General features: G+C 34.4%; 1 protein-coding gene across 10 annotated transcripts in view; it reads right to left on the reverse strand.

Annotated features, from left to right (window-relative positions):
* The window catches only part of LOC143255219 (uncharacterized), a 47,114-nt gene that overhangs the window by 18,102 nt on the left and 11,665 nt on the right, over nt 1–17,347 (reverse strand). For 5 of the 10 annotated variants that reach the window (XM_076510531.1, XM_076510528.1, XM_076510529.1 and 2 more), the window contains exon 2: nt 4,706–4,790. The exons of 4 other annotated variants lie outside the window; for them this stretch is intronic. The gene's annotated coding sequence lies outside the window, so the exon portion shown is untranslated. Of the gene's footprint in view, nt 1–167; nt 287–4,705; nt 4,791–17,347 lie in introns of all 10 variants that reach the window. One more of the 10 variants, XM_076510527.1, reaches the window with a different exon arrangement.

Here is a 17,347-nt window from a genome sequence, read left to right on the forward strand (position 1 = left end):
ATCGGTAACGTATCTACAACAAATGAAGAGATGTTAGAAAACGTGTGGCTTATAGCTTAAAGAAGCACTTTATTTTGAAAACACTAAACAAAATTGATAAAACTTTAGGAAGTATTAGCATGGCGTCCAAGGCAGTTTAAAGAGATGATTAAAAGAAAGATAATCACATGAAGGTTCATCGAAAATAGTCCCTCGCTGGGACGGTGTAAGTCTTCGGATTTGCAACGCTAAAACGAAAGGTTCGATTCCGTTTGGTAGATACACCAGATAGTTCGATGTGACTTTGCTGTACGAAAAACACACATAAAGAAACATTCGTCAAGACCTATAAAATAGTCTGAGCAAGATATTAATGATGCATGATGAGCAAGGTATTAATGATGCATGAATTGTTTCCGTTCGTCAAGTTTATATACAAACATTTTACAAACTCAAAAACAATATTCATTCTTCTACCTGGTTTCAAGCGGGATATGTTATCAACGGTTCAGGTTCACGAGGAACAAATAACTTTTATGCTTTTACATAGATACCTTTCATTTGACGGGAATGTTAGCTGGATCTATTGTTATTTGGCTTTACACGGTTTATAAGACCATTTTTTACGGAGGAAGATATCTAATATCCATGTAGAAATTCTTTGAAGTTGAACGGTTCATAGTGTTCGAAATCTATATACGTTCCTGGTCAAATTCTGTAGTTTTCCGATTAATAAACGTTAGTCACAAGTCACTAGCTTCCAAGGCTTAGAGTACACTGACTGTAGTTGACAAATGAATATTAACTCTTGGCATCTTGTGATGACTTGCTTTTATATACTCACGCGAGATTCTTGAACGTTCAACAACTTTTGTAGACACGCTAGTGTTTTCGTAAACCACATATTGTTGATTCTTGCTCTTAAGAATATTCTAGAAATTTAGAGAACAAGCAGGACTTGTGTAATACACATCCAACAATATACGTCATATGCATCAAACTGAAACACACGCAAGTATTACAATGAATGTATGACAGTAAATCCGTTACACAGTAAATAATCTTCATTTAAAAGAAACATATTTAAAAATGTCTACTTTACTCGTTAGAAATTACAATTGTATCTACTGGAGAATTAGTAATAAGTTTGTGATCTCATATTCTAAACTGCATCTATTCCAGACTACTCTTCTGAGATTGCATTCCTTACTGAATAAATGATATCTTGTTCCAAGCTGTGTAAGTCGAAATTTTGTTCCAAACTGTATAGGCTGAACTGAAATCTTATTCTAAACAATAATTTTCACGTTAGTTACTTCAGTCGTTAAAGCCAAACGTACTCAAAGCAACTAGCGCTACACAAGTAACTAGTCATTCCCAGTGGAATAGAAGAGACATTGTTACCTCCAGATGTCACCTGACCACACCGCAGCTGTTCAACTTCACATACCATAGTTGACCTTACAATTACTTTCCCTTTAGAAAACAAAAGATGTTACTCTAGGTGGATGACATCGTACAATAGGCAACTAAATCGAAAGGAATTTAGCGACCTTCTTGACTAACATGGAATAAAAAAAGAATACAAAATAACAAATTTTGAAACTTCTATATCAATACATGGTGGTAAAAACAAATAGCATGCTTACACTACGACATTGTTACAACACATAACAATTAGCCATAGCTCAAGGTCAGCTGAAGTAGTTTTAATTGTTACAAACATAGAACATATATCATATATATATATATAAAGAAGGGACCGAAAGGACTGGTTGGTTTAGTTGCTTACTGAAATATTCTAATACGATGAGTTTTAGTTCTGTTATTTGAATAACCATTAGAAAAAATGATTATATCGAGAAGATGGCTAATATGTTATATTACGAAGAGAACAAACCGGATGAGAAGTCTCCAAACAGGAAATAACTAACTACTCAGTAATAACCAGAGCCCTACCCTCCAGCTAAGAATGGACTATAGGAATCAGATTCAGGAAGTCAACCATCAAATGCTTTTCCTTCGTCGTAAAGATATATCTGTTGGAAAACCTGATGTTGCTATCTTACCTAAAACACTACAAATCTATGGCATGTTACTTTACCTTTGGTTTGTCAGTAATAGTTTATGTATTTTGAAATATTTATTTTTCTAATAATATTTTTATCATTATTTGGCCACGATTTTTTGTAAATTTATTTAACCTTGTTATACCCCCATAGTTCAGCGGGAAGTTTGAAGAACTGTAACGCTAAAAATGTGGTTTCGATACCCGTGGTAGCTGTAGCATGTTTATCTCAACGGACATACGTTTGCGCTTATCAACAAACAACATTGTTATATTTTTTTCTCTAACGTTTTTTTCGAAAGCAAGAACAAAAATAACATGATGGACTTTTCTGGAAAGGATTGTTTGTTTTGGATATTCGCACAAAGCTACTCTGTGCTAGCCGTCCCTAATTTAGTAGTGTAAGACTAAAGGGAAGGCAGCTAGTCATCACCACCCACCGCCAACTCTTGGGCTACTCTTTTACCAACGAATAGTGGGATTGACCGTCATATTATAACGCCCCCACGGCTGGGAGGGCGAGCATGTTTGACGCGACGTGGGCGCGAACCCGCGGATTACGAGTCGCACGCCTTACGCGCTTGGCCATGCCGGGCCTTCTGGAAAGAAACTATCAGACTGAGAATTTCTGAAAAACAAACAAACATACAAGTTCTCAATTTTGGTAACGTGAGAAGATCTCTGTTAATAATGCTTATTTCTATTCCTTAAAATAACTAAAACGCTTTAGACCAGTGATGTTTGTTTAATAGTTTAATTTATTTTCATTTCAAACGTTTGGACAACAATTTCTTTTAAAATTCCTAGTGAGTGTACTTCTAAGTTGTTTGTTTCTGTTACGAAGAGCTGCGACATTTCGAGATGCACTTCAGGTTCCACATAGTCCTTGAAAATTAATTCATTAAAAGGAAGTGAAACTCCAGAGACATGCGTAAGCGTTCATAATAAACACGCGTTGGTCCTAGTGACGTATAATCACGGCAGACAGCGTAACTCTCAATATAGAGTAATTACTTATTGATTAATTCGTATATTATTCTATTGGTATAGAGTTTTAATATTTTTTCACTTATTATCATTGCTAAGAGGCTGCGATTTCTTACGTAATTGCTAAATATATTTGTGCTGTATCAGCATTAATACTATCAAATATTTTTCCAAAATCAGCGTTTTTCTGCCTCTTCTGAGGTATAAGCTTCACTGGCAGTTTTTATCACCGTGAACTTTAGCCAACAACATCCAATATTGGTTCAGCCGGCAGCCGTAGACTAATACAAAATAAACATATAAGACATTGAAAACACATGTTCTTACGTAAATATAATATAAAACCTCATGTGTTACATTAATGAGAGAATATGTACTATGTTCTTACTAAATCATTCAAAATATGGTTATTGTATTGCTCACTGAATATATTATTTACCTTGGTAAAAGACATCCATATTTTTCTCTCAGCTAAACAGCTACTACATAAATTAATACGCAGTTTCATCAAGTTTCACAACATGCGAGTTTTCTGTTTTGGAAAAAAACGATTGAATATCTTGAAAAAAAAACAATTGTTAGTATCGGTAACAGAAGTTACATTTTTTCCTTATTTTTATGGCGGCGGAGTCGAGTGTAGTTTCCTTTAGACAAGGATAAGTTTTAATAGATTCTTGAATCCAAGATTTCTGTTTAATTATCTTTAGAGGTAAATAATACTTGTGAATTGCCGGGCGTGCCTCAGTGGCAGACTATGGGGCCTTGAATGGGTTATAAGAGTGATGGTCAAATCCCACTGTTCGATCTGACAAAAGTAGCCTAAAAGTTGATGCTAAGTAGTTGTCTTTACTGGCCCCCCATTGGGACAGCGGTAAGTCTTCGAATTCATAAAGCTAAAATCAGGGGTTTGATCTCCCTCAGTGGACACGGCAGATAGCCTGATGTGGCTTTGCTATAAGAAAACACACACACATACACACACTGTCTTTACTCTATCAGTATAAAAACAATCTTCTCTTGGATATCTTTGCGTTAACATTTTAAAACAAACAAATAACTACTTGTGGCTACTGAACGTAGGCCATACCCCTGAGACTAACTTCTAAATTTTCTAGGCGTTCGATACTCATAATATAAACTAGACCCAACACTTTAATTTATGTTTCGTTTGTTTTGAATATTTTCTAAGTGTCTAAAACTTTCTTAGTTTTATAACCTGTACAGAAACACAATCTGTCGCTACATAATACTATACCTATATCCTTTATAATGTTCTGGTATTCAAGTAAAATGAAGTGAAACAAATTCAAAATCTCGTAAATAAAGTCGACTTTGTTACTTGCAATTATTGATGAAATATTTGGAATTCGTGAAAATCAAAGATAAGAATGGTGAACCGGTGCCTTTTTCTTTGCTAACTTTCATTCTGAACAAAGTTATTGGTTTGAAGTTTCAAAACAACAGGTATGTGTAACAAACGACGACGTTTCGTGTGAAATTTTGCCTGCGTTCCGCTGTAATTTGAGTAGCCATGACAACCATTTCCACGGTAACTCTACTTAGTGAACGCCGTTTAGTGAATTTGTTAGTCAGTAATAACTTGATAATACTTTTTTGCTTGTTTGTAATTAAGCAAAAAGCTACATAATGGGCTATCTGTGTTCTACTCACCACGGGTATCGAAAACCGGATTCAAGCTTCATAAGTCCGCAGACACACCGCTTTGTCACTAGGAGTTCCTGAACAATACTGACGTCTACATAAACAAAATAATAATAAGAAAAAGGACATGCGAAATGTGACAAAAAAAATACAGTAACAGAAAAAGAAAAAAAGGCCACATGAACCCATTATGGTTACTTTACTGCGGAACTTCTGCGTGCAGTTCTCTCAATAATAAGAATATTGGATTGTCCGGCTTAAAATGAGAAACTTCCCATAAACCCCAGAAACAAAATAACGAAATACAAGTCAATAAAATGAATTACAAAGTACTATTAATAACTGATATCGTGGTTGTTTCTTTTTATGAAAGAACTTGCTCGCAAGTTAACTTTAAACGAAATCCGGGTATTTCAACTTGAAAATTGTAATTCGTTTTTGTTTTTTAAATCTTTAGCAACTAATCACCCATTCCGACAGATTAATCTCACTAATGAAAACCAAGGGCGTATTCATATAGTTTCTTCAGTCAGCATCAGACATATATAAATGAAAAACGCCAAAAGACATCAGAATATTTAAAACAATAAAATAAAACGTGTTTGCGCCAAAACTATTGAGAAACAGCTGTTGAAATAAAATGAGAGTGAACTGAGTATGGGTAATGTTTCACTCTATGTGCCCTTATCCTTAGGAGTGGCCATAGTAAATAAGGGATACAAGCTTCAAATAATAAATCAAACATTAAAATATTAGTTCACGTTAAGCGGAAGCTTATTTTGTAATAACACAAGTCACGCCCAACACAAATAATTGTGTTAACGTTGATTTGATTAGATACCTCGTTACAATAAGTTAACGTCAGAATATTATTGTATGATGAATTGAATTACGTATACAAAAAAAAAAAAATAAAAAATAGAGGAAAATATGTATTACTCGATTGTATTAGAAAAAAAAACAGTAAAGGAAAGTATGCATTACTTTGTAATGCCAGAACGTTTGTTCGTTACTTGAAAATCCGATCAGAATTTAAAATATGTCTCAAAATTTAGAATATTCTAAACATCGATAACCCTTTCGTCACGATTAATAACTCGTATTATGTGATAATATTCAAAGTTACAAATCTTACCTTATATCATAGACTTGTTTTGAAATACTATGTAATAAGGGTACATTAGGTTGTTGGATAAATGCTAAACTCTCTATGAGTAGAGAGCCATGGGTGATCTAACACGTTATTTAACTACAACTTTGTTATTACGGTTATTTGTTGTAGTGGCATTACAACAAATAAGTGTTTTACACTGTAAATATTTATTGGTTAATTCTATATTCACGTGTCAAGTGTTTTGTCTATATAATATAAGTACTTTTGTGTATTTCTTTCATTGTTGTGGATCGCATTTTTAGGTTTATGTGAGCGATATGCATTTATATAATACAGAAATGTTTCAAACGTGTCTGTAGCCTGTGGTGTTAGAAGCTATATAGAAGTAAGAAAATCATTTATGAACTGTAGAAAGTACAAGGTAAGCAAAAGATTCGCTGTCAGATGGAGTCCAGAGTTGTTGTAGTGAACTAATTAGTGAATTTGCTGTTTCAAACTACAAAGAAAGAGAGATATATTTAATATTGCTTGTGGACTTCTTGTAACTGGGGCTTAGGTAGGTATAAGTTAAAATCGTGATTCCAATGACAAAAAGTACCTTTCTAGCTTTAGAATCGCAAGTTGATTGAATAGAAGTGGTACCACAGAAGATAATCTGATCAATATATCTTGTAAAGCTTTGCATAAGTTTGAGGTTCTATCCCTTCCTTCGGAAAACAACAAAATTAAAATTCCGAATTGTTTTGACGTCACTGAAAAGAACTTTTTAAAACAAGACTATCTTTTTTCGTCGGAACCAGATTGTGACCTCTGGGTATGACGTAATAACGGTTTTCAACATGTTAGGATACTCTGCGCACTTTGTGAAAGATGAGGACAGAACTCAACTCATCGTGTTGCTTTACGTGGCTCACGGGTCCGAATCTAAACACCGAGCATGCTCACCCTTTCAGTCTTGGGGTTGTTACAACGTAACGGTCAATCCCAGTATTCGATTAGAGTAGTCTAAGAGTTGGTGTGCGTATGTGACCAATGGAGAGAGGAGTCAATATTTGCTTTTCCTCTTATGTCTCAGTTCGAAACTTAAGTAAGGGTAGCGTCTTTGAGTAGCTTTGTACGAAATTGAAAAAAGCGAACAAAGAAACTTTCTGATTCGAAGTTTTATCCTCTTTCATTGGATTCTAACGTTTCTTTCTCATTGCTTTAATTTCAACAGGAACTCCATACTAACTGCATCCACAAAGTCTCCACAGCTTGTTTTATGGGTAAGATACTTAGCAACGGGAAAAGTTTTTCCCAAAAATCTTTACACAAACGGACGATAGATGTCATTTGAAAAGATTATTCTGGAAAACTCTGAACCAACGAACACAATGTCGTACTGTTCGAAATATTTAACACTTAACTATCATTAAAAAGTGATTTTAGTGCTTGTTTTTTTTTAATCTTGCTCTGAATATTATGATGTTTAAAACACTCTCTAATTTCTGTAGATAAATTCCCGACCTTTGGATTAATGTCTGCGAGAACAATGATTTTATGAGAATATTCAATTACAAGAACGTCTCTTGTTTTAATGTATCTTACAACCGTATTTTTGAATAAATTTCAGTCAGCTGTCAATATTATTATTTTACGTAAATCTATCTATTATAATTTTTCCTAAATTCACTCTTTAGAAACCGTTGTTTTCATATACGTTTGTGATTCGATTGAAGTCCAGGAAATATTTTAATAGTCTTAGTTTAAATAATTCTCAACCTTAGTATTACGTGTAATATTATTGGGTATAAATGACTTCTAAGTAAATGAATCTATCCTCTACATTTTAATTTCAGTTCTGGTGTAACATGACTTTAGCTGTTGAAAAATGGTTGACTAATATTTTTTTGCAGTATTAAAACTTTAGTTCAAACAGGAGAGCTTTCTTGATGTGTAAAAGACTTTGATTAAATCCCAGAAAATGCAAAAATTGAAAAAAAGATGCAGAAGTTGAAGAATGAACAATCACAGAATCCTCCATCACGCCAAAGATGCTCGCCCTTTCAGCTGTGGGGGCGTTATAAAGTGACTCTCAATCCCACTATTCGTTGGTAAAAGGTTTGGTTTGATTTTTGAATTTCGCGAAAAGCAAAACAAAGGCTAACTGCGCTATCCCTCATGTAGTTTTGCGTGAAATTAAAAGCAAACAATCACAGAAAAAGTGTGGGTATTTTTTTTATAGCAAAGCCACATCGGGCTATCTGCTGAGCCCACTGAGAGGAATCGAACGCCTGCTTTTAACCTTGTAAATCCGTAGACTTACCGCTGTACTAGCGGAGGTGTTTTCACAGAAAAAGTACTTTCGTTAATAAAAGTTGGAAGAATTATCGTTTATGTAAACAGAGATCTGAAATCTGTTACATCCATATACTCCAGATCATCAAGGATTTATATACCTAACAGTTCATGAAAGGTGCTTAAATGTAGTAATTATTATTTAGCTTTAAAAATAGCATCGTATTGACTACATTAATTTATCTGTTATGAATAAAAAAATAATGTTACAAACGTATTGCTAAAAATACTTAAATGTATGAAAAAAATGTCTTATAACTGACTTTAAATAGTTACATCATTTTCTATATCTTTTATTTATTTTACGTAATTCAACTGACGTGCACGTGATTGACGTAATGAAGAAGGCGGAGTTCCAGAAAAGTTAGAAGTTAGTTCAAACCACAATTCACACTAATTTCCGTTGCAATAGGTAAAGTTTCATATAAGCATGTTCTATCGATCTAGTTCCTAGTTAAACAACAGTAAGTTCAAGAATGGACAATTTCAAAGAAATTTCGCGGAAAAATCCCAAGGTGACAAGTCAACAAAATTGCTTTATGTTTTTCAGAGTTCTTGCATACATTGCGATACATTTCAAAACAATTTAGTTAGATTTCGTACTCATGTTTATTTAAATGTTTAAAAAATATGGTTATAATAAAACAACAATATTTAATAAAGTCTAGTATCCGGCTAGATTTACTGAAAGGGGACAAAATTAAACCAGATTCGTGGTTAAAAATTAAGATGTTAAAATAATTTAACTCTTAAAAAAATTGGAGGCGTGAAAGACACCTGGGTGGGGACAAAATCTTCTATTTCTCTTCACCCAAAAAACAAACAAACAAATAAAAAACTAAAAAAAATGTATTTGATATTTCTTTCCGTGCACTCATACAAGTGTTTTATTCTCACATTACAACATGCTTCTCGATTTAAAAAAAAAAGTGTTCGTTTTCAGTGCATGTAATCATTTGCATTTTTTAAATTTATTTTCTGGTTCAGGATTGTCAAATAAAGGTGTTAGCCTAAATGTTTATATAAAGGTATATAGACAGTGTTTTTGCCGAAGGGCACCAAATTCCAGTTGCTGTCTTCCCTTTCTCAATTCAGGTGCCTAGGGCTCTTGGCTATTCTATAGGTCTATTAAGTGTAACAGCATAATTAATTTGATGTCAAGTTTATTGACATACATTGATAATAAAGTCGTTTAATTAAATTTTGAATGTAACTTCTTAACAGATCGTGACATGCGCATTTTCACGTCATCCCTGCTCGCATACAATGGAATAATTCAGCTGAGCGAACCTTTCTTCTTTTCATTTAACGATGGTTGCTAATTTGTTTTTAGAAATTTACTGCTTATATAACTTTACCACCCTAGGCAGTTGCCTTGACATAAATCCGGCCCTGTACATAAATACAAATGACGTGAACATTGAGTACACTTAGCCTTTAGGAACATTAGAAATAAAAATGCGAATAATGTTCTAGATTCGATAAAAACACGTTTGTGAATGGGGTGATGGGAGTTCTTGGAGATAGATATAAGAGCTCAAGTACCCTGTAAAATACGATGATGTGAGATATAAGAGCTTAAATAACGTGTAAGATACGATGATGTGAGATATAAGAGCTTAAGTACCCTGTAAGATACGATGATGTGAGATACAAGAGCTTAAGTACCCTGTAAGATACGATTATGTGAGAGAAAGTTGAAGAGTCGTAGTGAATTTAATGAGTTGATTCTTGTTCAGATACTGCCGTTGTTTAAGCCTATAATATACAGTTGGTCCAGTAGAATTACCTCTTATGTTTTATATTTAGTTCAAGCACAAGCAGTCCTAAATGTGGATCCAGTGCTTATGATGAGTGGGAAGATGTGGTATTTTGTGATTTGTTGTGCTGGTTTTGCGGGGCCTGGCATGGCCTAGCGCGTAAGGCGTGCGACTCGTAATCCGAGGGTCGCGGGTTCGCGCCCGCGTCGCGCTAAACATGCTCGCCCTTCCAGCCGTGGGGGTGTATAATGTTACGGTCAATCCCACTATTCGTTGGTAAAAGAGTAGCCCAAGAGTTGGCGGTGGGTGGTGATGACTAGCTGCCTTCCCTCTAGTCTTACACTGCTAAATTAGGGACGGCTAGCACAGATAGCCCTCGTGTAGCTTTGTGCGAAATTCCCAAACAAACTGGTTTTGCGGAATATTTACGCCTTTGCGTGTAGAATATTAACACTAGTTTAATAAACTATCAAGTTTTAGTACTCAACACGTCCGCCAGTTTCTAAACGTTCATTCTAAAGTTTAATTTATTACGATTGTGTCTTGCCTCACGTTTTCGCGAACGAATCCAATATAATTAAGACATTTAGACGTCATTTGTTTGTTGTAAAATAAAATAACTATTACAGTGGTTTTCTACGTTATATGAACTGTATGAATCTCGGCCAACTTCCTTAAACTTTTCAATCTACCTGTCATTTCAACTGTGTATATCTAGACCTACTAAATTACCAGTTCAATTTACTTCATTATACGAACTTTGTAGATCTAAGTCTATTTTATTAACATATTCAATTTACTCCATTAAATGACCTGCATGGTAACCGGATAACTTGACAAAGTTTTAAAACCATTCTATAATTATTAGGTGTTTAAATATCTCGCTTTCTTAATTTTAAAGGTGGCTAATCGTTTGGTTTCTCTCATAAACATGCTCGCCCTCCCAGCCGTGGGGTTGTATAATGTGACGGTCAATCCCACTATTCGTTGGTAAAAGAGTAGCCCAAGAGTTGGCGGTAGGTGGTGATGACTAGCTGCCTTCCCTCTAGTCTTACACTGCTAAATTAGGGACGGCTAGCACAGATAGCCCTCGAGTAGCTTTGTGCGAAATTCCAAAACAAAATTCTCTCATGAACACATGGAACTATTCTCAAAGGATGGTTCATTTTCATTCACTTGTAACTCTGCCGTCCAAAATCACCACCTGAATACTAATCACAGTATCGACTTAACCAGTTTAAAACCTTAGCACCTTGTGAACCAGATCTTGGACTTTCCGCATAGAAAGTGTCTCAGTGACTAAAATCTCCCTACTGTTGTCAACAGTTCAAACTCCCAACATCTAAAATTATTTTAACTCATCTACTTAACCACCTTATTTTCCTTCTTTAAGCGGCCCGGTATGGCCAGGTGGTTAAGCCACTCGTCTCGTAATCTGAGGGTCGCAGGTTTAAATCCCTGTCACACAAAACATGCTTATACTTTCAGGCGTGAAGGCGTTATAATGTGATGGTCAATCTCACTATTCGTTGGTTAAAAAAGTAACCCAAGAGCTGCCTTCCGTCTAGTCTTACACTGTCCCTAAATTAAGGACGGTTATTGCAGATAGCTCTCTTGTAGTTTTGCGCGAAATTGAAAACAAACAATTCTTCTTTAAGCCTATTAATTTCTCATGTTTAAATTTGTATTTGAACTTGTTATTGTGTTGGTAGAAAATTCGTTGTATATGTATATATAAATCCCTGTATTTATACAGTACTTATATTTTTATTATGCAAAACACGTTAAATATAGATTAATCTCAATGCAATACGTTTGTGTAACTGAATTTTATTCATTGCATCGGCCGCCTTTGTTTTTATTCTTAATCACAGATACAGGCTATGTTGGTAAATTAGAATTGACGGGAATTGCACACTCTGTGGCATTTTGTTTTACATTTACGAAATATTACATATAGTTTCAAATATAAACAAAAGTAGAAATAGATTGAGTGAGGTATTACAACTCCAGTAATAATAATAAAACAAAGATATATTCGTAACAGTTACAACATCCACCTCTGACTTTTCTCAGTTCACTAACCGTGAATTAAAATAAAGAACTGTACATCTATACTTTATAGATGTAATGTAACCCACCTTAATTCACACAAAGCAAAGAACTGTGTTGTAACGTCAGAACACATTCAATGTCCTAGAAATCCGCGGCCTATGTCAACCAGTAAGAAACAGGAAATAAGTTGTTTCATTCAAGTATGAAACACAGTTCACAGTCAGGTGAAGCTTATGCTGTTACATAAAGAACATGAAAAAAAAACATCACTTGAAGATTCTTCTTAGACATAAAGCTGTTAGATTAAAATCTATCACGTTGCTTTGACTGACAATACCAAGACATCAAGAGCAGTTATTTGTAGTATTAAATCGCTCTTTTGCTCTAAATATAGAGAAGTCTGAAAAGAATCTGTTAAATTTGGGTATATTCTTTGTTCTTAAAACCTGCGTTTACGTTTCGTGTGTTTCAAACATTCGAGCAAGCGTAACCATCCGAATAAAAAAATCTTTGAAAATAATAACGATCAGACGAAACTCTAACCAATACAGAGTAGTATATTTTTTCAGTTCTCGTTCTTAAGTCAAGAAAACCCAGGTTCATCCATTTGAAACGTAAACATGTTCATTCTGCGGTAGCGTTTTTTTACTACTTTTACAAGTTTAATCTGTGTTATAATACATTAATCAAAATGTGTTGTATCGTTATTCAGCTATTATCATGTAATATTCTGATGATTATAATGCTAGGAAATATCGTAAATGCGAGTTTGTAAAAAAACGTTGTCTACAAAAGAATTTAAATCCAAATATTTTTTTGTCAATTTTCGTGCAAAGTTATCGTAAAGATTTTGCTCTAACCGTCCTTAAGTTTGAGTAATAGACGTTGTTTTACCAAAGAATAGCAGAACTGGCCTTAAAGTTATAACGATCACAAGGCTGAAAGGATGAGTGAGCATGCTCGGACAAAGGATTTCGAGTGGAGCATCCTAACTATTGGTCTATGTGTAGCCTTATACTTAACTTTATAATTAATTTTTGTCATTTAATCAAACCGATGAAAAAATTATACAGATAAATTTAGTCTTTTATGCAGTTCTATAAAGAAGTGCTTACATTGTGGATAACCAATATCTAGATAATATTTTTGTTTACTTAACATTTTAAGTGATACATTCAAAGAGAATTTAACTGTTGTCAAGAGTCAGAAGCATATACGATCATTAGGTCTAATAATTAATGAGTCACATGATGAGATACTAATTAATATCTAGTTCATGAGTTACATTTTTTGTTGCTAATCTGATGATGTCTTCATGAATGCCATTTTATGTTGTGATAGTTTTCAGAATTCAAAACGAAGGTTAAAACTCAAGAACATAACAGAAATACAAGTCTATGTAATACTGATCAACCTGCAACATCCCATCATGCCTGAAAAGAACACCATACAATGAAATAGAATAGCGCTGAAACATGGTAAAAAATAAAAATAAAAGAAGCTTCCTCGATTTGACTAACTGACAACAACATAAATTAGCATAATAGTCGGGAAAACCTGAAAGCCTTTTCAAAAGCATCAAAATAAGTCAGTTAAATTTAGATCATAATACATGCAATTTGTTTTTGAAGTGTAAAAGGAGTAAATGCCCCCCAGTTTCTTCCTTAGGGCGTCCATGGTATTTAGTAATTACATAAACAATTGTAACTGATTGAAAATTAGAGTTAAGAGATTGTATACGATATTAGCAATGACAACGATTGATATTCAATCGCCTCAACTTTACCGTAAGTACAGTCTTGACCAAAATTTTTACATATTTTGTAACAAGTAAGATCATCATTATCAAAATGAAATACAGATAACTTAGAACTGTCAAACTGAGAAATACATGTTACATTAAATGTCTACATATGTAATTAGTATAATGAGACAGGTTCTACGGACATCATGAACGGTTTATTAAAACAGCAAACAATTTTGTTTGACATCTGCAGAAAGATTCAACATTTTACTTATCGCAACAAAACTCAATATATATATAATGACAACATATGACATCGAATTACTATAAATAGTGTCTATAACCTTTTATCAATTCATATTAAGCATTAAGTACTTGACTGGTTCTCCTTGTATTCTGATAGCTTTCTCAAGACAATGTGGCATGCTGTCAATGAGGTTATTTCATCCAATTTGTCATTAGAATATGGTGCAGTTCAGCTACAATAGCTGGTTCTGGGTCGTAGTTAGTAATTTTCCGGCTCATTTCTTCACAACAATTCTCAATGGTATTATAATCTGGAGACTTTGCTGCCCTCGAGAATCTTGTAACGTCCTCATAGTCAAGATAATCCTGTACAATGCGCACACTGGAACACAAAGGTATTGCCAAACTTTGTCCTAACATATGGTATAAATATAGTAGTTTCCATGTGATGTCTGTAGGAGACGCCATTTCCCTTTCCCTGGAGGATATGAAGAGCAGTCTTCCGCTATAATGAACAGCTGCCCGAACAGGTACTGCACCACCTTCTGTATATTCCCAGTGGGAAAAAAAAAGAGTCATCCCTCATCTGTTTTACAGGCAAACAACAAATACGAATCGTTTAAACAAGATAGAAACAAAATTCATCTGAAAAAATACATGTCGCTAGTGTTCTAAATGTATGTTGGTATGTTATTTTGCCCAATTAAGACGGTGGCGGCGGTGAGTTTTGATTAATATAAATTTGTAGATAGCTCTTCTTGCAAAATAACCTTGTCTAGTCACTCTCCTATTCACTGTTCTTCTGGATAACTTGGAATGTGCATGTTCAAGCCGTTCCTGTTGTAAGACTTGTTCGGCGTCTACAAGTAGACTTTCCTCTAACAATGTTTTCTGTAGTCCGATATTTTTATCTTCCCTTTTCTTATTTTCATCTTTCGAAGCTCTGCTCAAATAAGTGGTTAAGTCTAACAACACAAAATGCATATTTTTTCTTTATGTTCATTAGCCTTAAGATTTTGGCCAGCAGTGTACACAATCTGTATGCAGAAACTCGAGCACGTAAACTTTAGTACTTAAGGCTATGTAGATCTACAATTTAGCATTTATGAAAAGGCTTCATCTTCCATTCAGTTTCTGATACTTCCTTTATGTACTCAGAATGAGACACAAGCTAGTTCATAAATAGAAACTCTTAATACACACAAAGAGGCTCATATACAAAGATAAACATCATGGGGTAAATACATACCAGTATTCAAGTACGTACAGCAAGACTCAAACTCAAACACACTTAACTAAATCAAGTAGTCTCTTACAGAGGTACAGATAAATCCATTTATAAAGTACTCGAAGAGTTGACGTTCAGGTTAAAATAGATAAAGGAATTTAAAGATACTTATTTACATCTCACACATGAACTGTAAACATGCAAAACTTTTTTTAAATTTTCATCTTTCGTTTCATTAACTGCTGAATAAAAGCACGTTCAATTTTCTCTTTTTTCTTGATTGTTGTGTACACAATCTGTAAGAAAATATAGTGACATTACATTGAAGTTTTACATAAAGTTTGAAATAAATCAAGCCTGAATCCAAAATTAATAAGAGTTCAATTACAGGGGCATAATTCTGACCAGAAGCGCGTATTATTCATATTGTGGTTCCCAGACGGCTACTAAAAGTGAATTTTCAACAAATTTAATAATTGCCTTAGAAACTGTACCTTGGTTAATTCCTGTGTGGTTGCCATATTTTTTAAACACTTTAGTTTTTGAGTACAAAATGAAACAAAATATGTGGGTCCTCGAACTCAAGTTTCTCTTGGTCGTTCGGCTGTTTCTGTGACGCTTCACAACTATGACGTAATAGTTGCCAAACACGCTTCGTTTGTCAAGATCACTTTGAATGCTCACGTTTTGTGTCAGATCCCACTGTTTTGGATTCCGTGAGTTTCAAATCAGGCAGGTTGAGACTGAAAAATACATCGGCAGTAAACAGGATCGTCCCCACCATCTTTCCTCAGGTAGAGCTGAGAACTGATCTTAGCCTGCTGCGTACAGGTTTCACTCCTTTGAAGCCACCCCTTGCCATCACGAAAAGAACAAACTTAAAGGTATGTGTGCAGTATAAAGCGATAAACAATAACTAGTATAATATAATAATTTAAAAAGTACAAGTTTTTGAAGAATGTAACTAGACATACACATTTCACATTCATGAGCGTGTTTTTCATTTGTGGCACCTGAAAGTCAGTAAAACCTTGATTTCCTATTCTAGACACTGGACAAATCTATCCCAAATAGAGTATATTCCAAGTTTAAAAGTTGGTAGATCATTCTGTAGATGTTTTTGTATCATTTTTAAATATGGAAAAGTTTGAAGAATTCCATTTTTCAAATTTAACATTTAAAGATAAATTAACTATTCAGACTGCGACATTTGGTTTGATTTTATAGACAGAATTATGACATATAATTGAAATTCATTTTGTTACGAGTCATAAATACCCGTTACAATGATTGTGGAAGGGCCAAGTATTAGTTACCATAGTCGGCAAAGTATAAACAAATAAAACCCAGTCTGTGATACCAATAATTTATAAACACCAGACAGGTTTTGAGATGCTTAAAATTGCACGTGAAATAATGCAGACCATATTTTTTGTCATGACTTAGGCTTACCATTTTTCCACTGGAGGTATGACCGATCGCAACCGGCCTGGGCGCTATCAGTATCACTTACAGTTCCGCAACTCACGCTCGTGGAACTGTCTTCATCACTAGAACTTGTCAGATCTGTGTTAAAAGTAACTGTTCTAGGTTCGTTCAGAGTAGGTTCGAATTGATATGGTGCTACTCGACATTGTTCAGAACACAAAGTCAAAACAGACTCCGCCTCTTTTTCCCCTCTGTATGCACTGGCCATGTTTATTTACATTCAACGATCTGGCGTTGGCAGTTTGTTTGGCAAGTATTACGTCACAGTACTTTTATTAGCGGCAAACGTAAAAAGCAAAACGTTCGGATTGCCGCTCGAAAAGGGCTCTTTCTGCACCAAGTTCTGTGTTTCATTTATTTGCACATATGTTTTATAAAAAATGTGAGCCTACAAAATTAATCAGTATGAGTAGTTCTTTTGACTGCAATATTTTCTTTTTTCTGTAAAATTCACCTTTAAGCTAAAATGTCAATACATTAAGATTGTATTAGTGACAAAAGTCGATAAAATACATGGTACTCTATCTTAGGCTTCATATTTAAAAATAGCTTCCTCATCAATGACGTCACGCTATTTTAGGCTCAGTACTTAAAATACCTTCCTTGTCTCATACGTTTTGGACTCAATAACTGAAATAACTTTCCCGTCACACATTACTTTTGACTAAAAACTAGAAAC

The sequence above is a fragment of the Tachypleus tridentatus genome, chromosome 7, assembly GCF_004210375.1.
Source record: "Tachypleus tridentatus isolate NWPU-2018 chromosome 7, ASM421037v1, whole genome shotgun sequence".
NCBI lineage: Eukaryota > Metazoa > Arthropoda > Merostomata > Xiphosura > Limulidae > Tachypleus > Tachypleus tridentatus.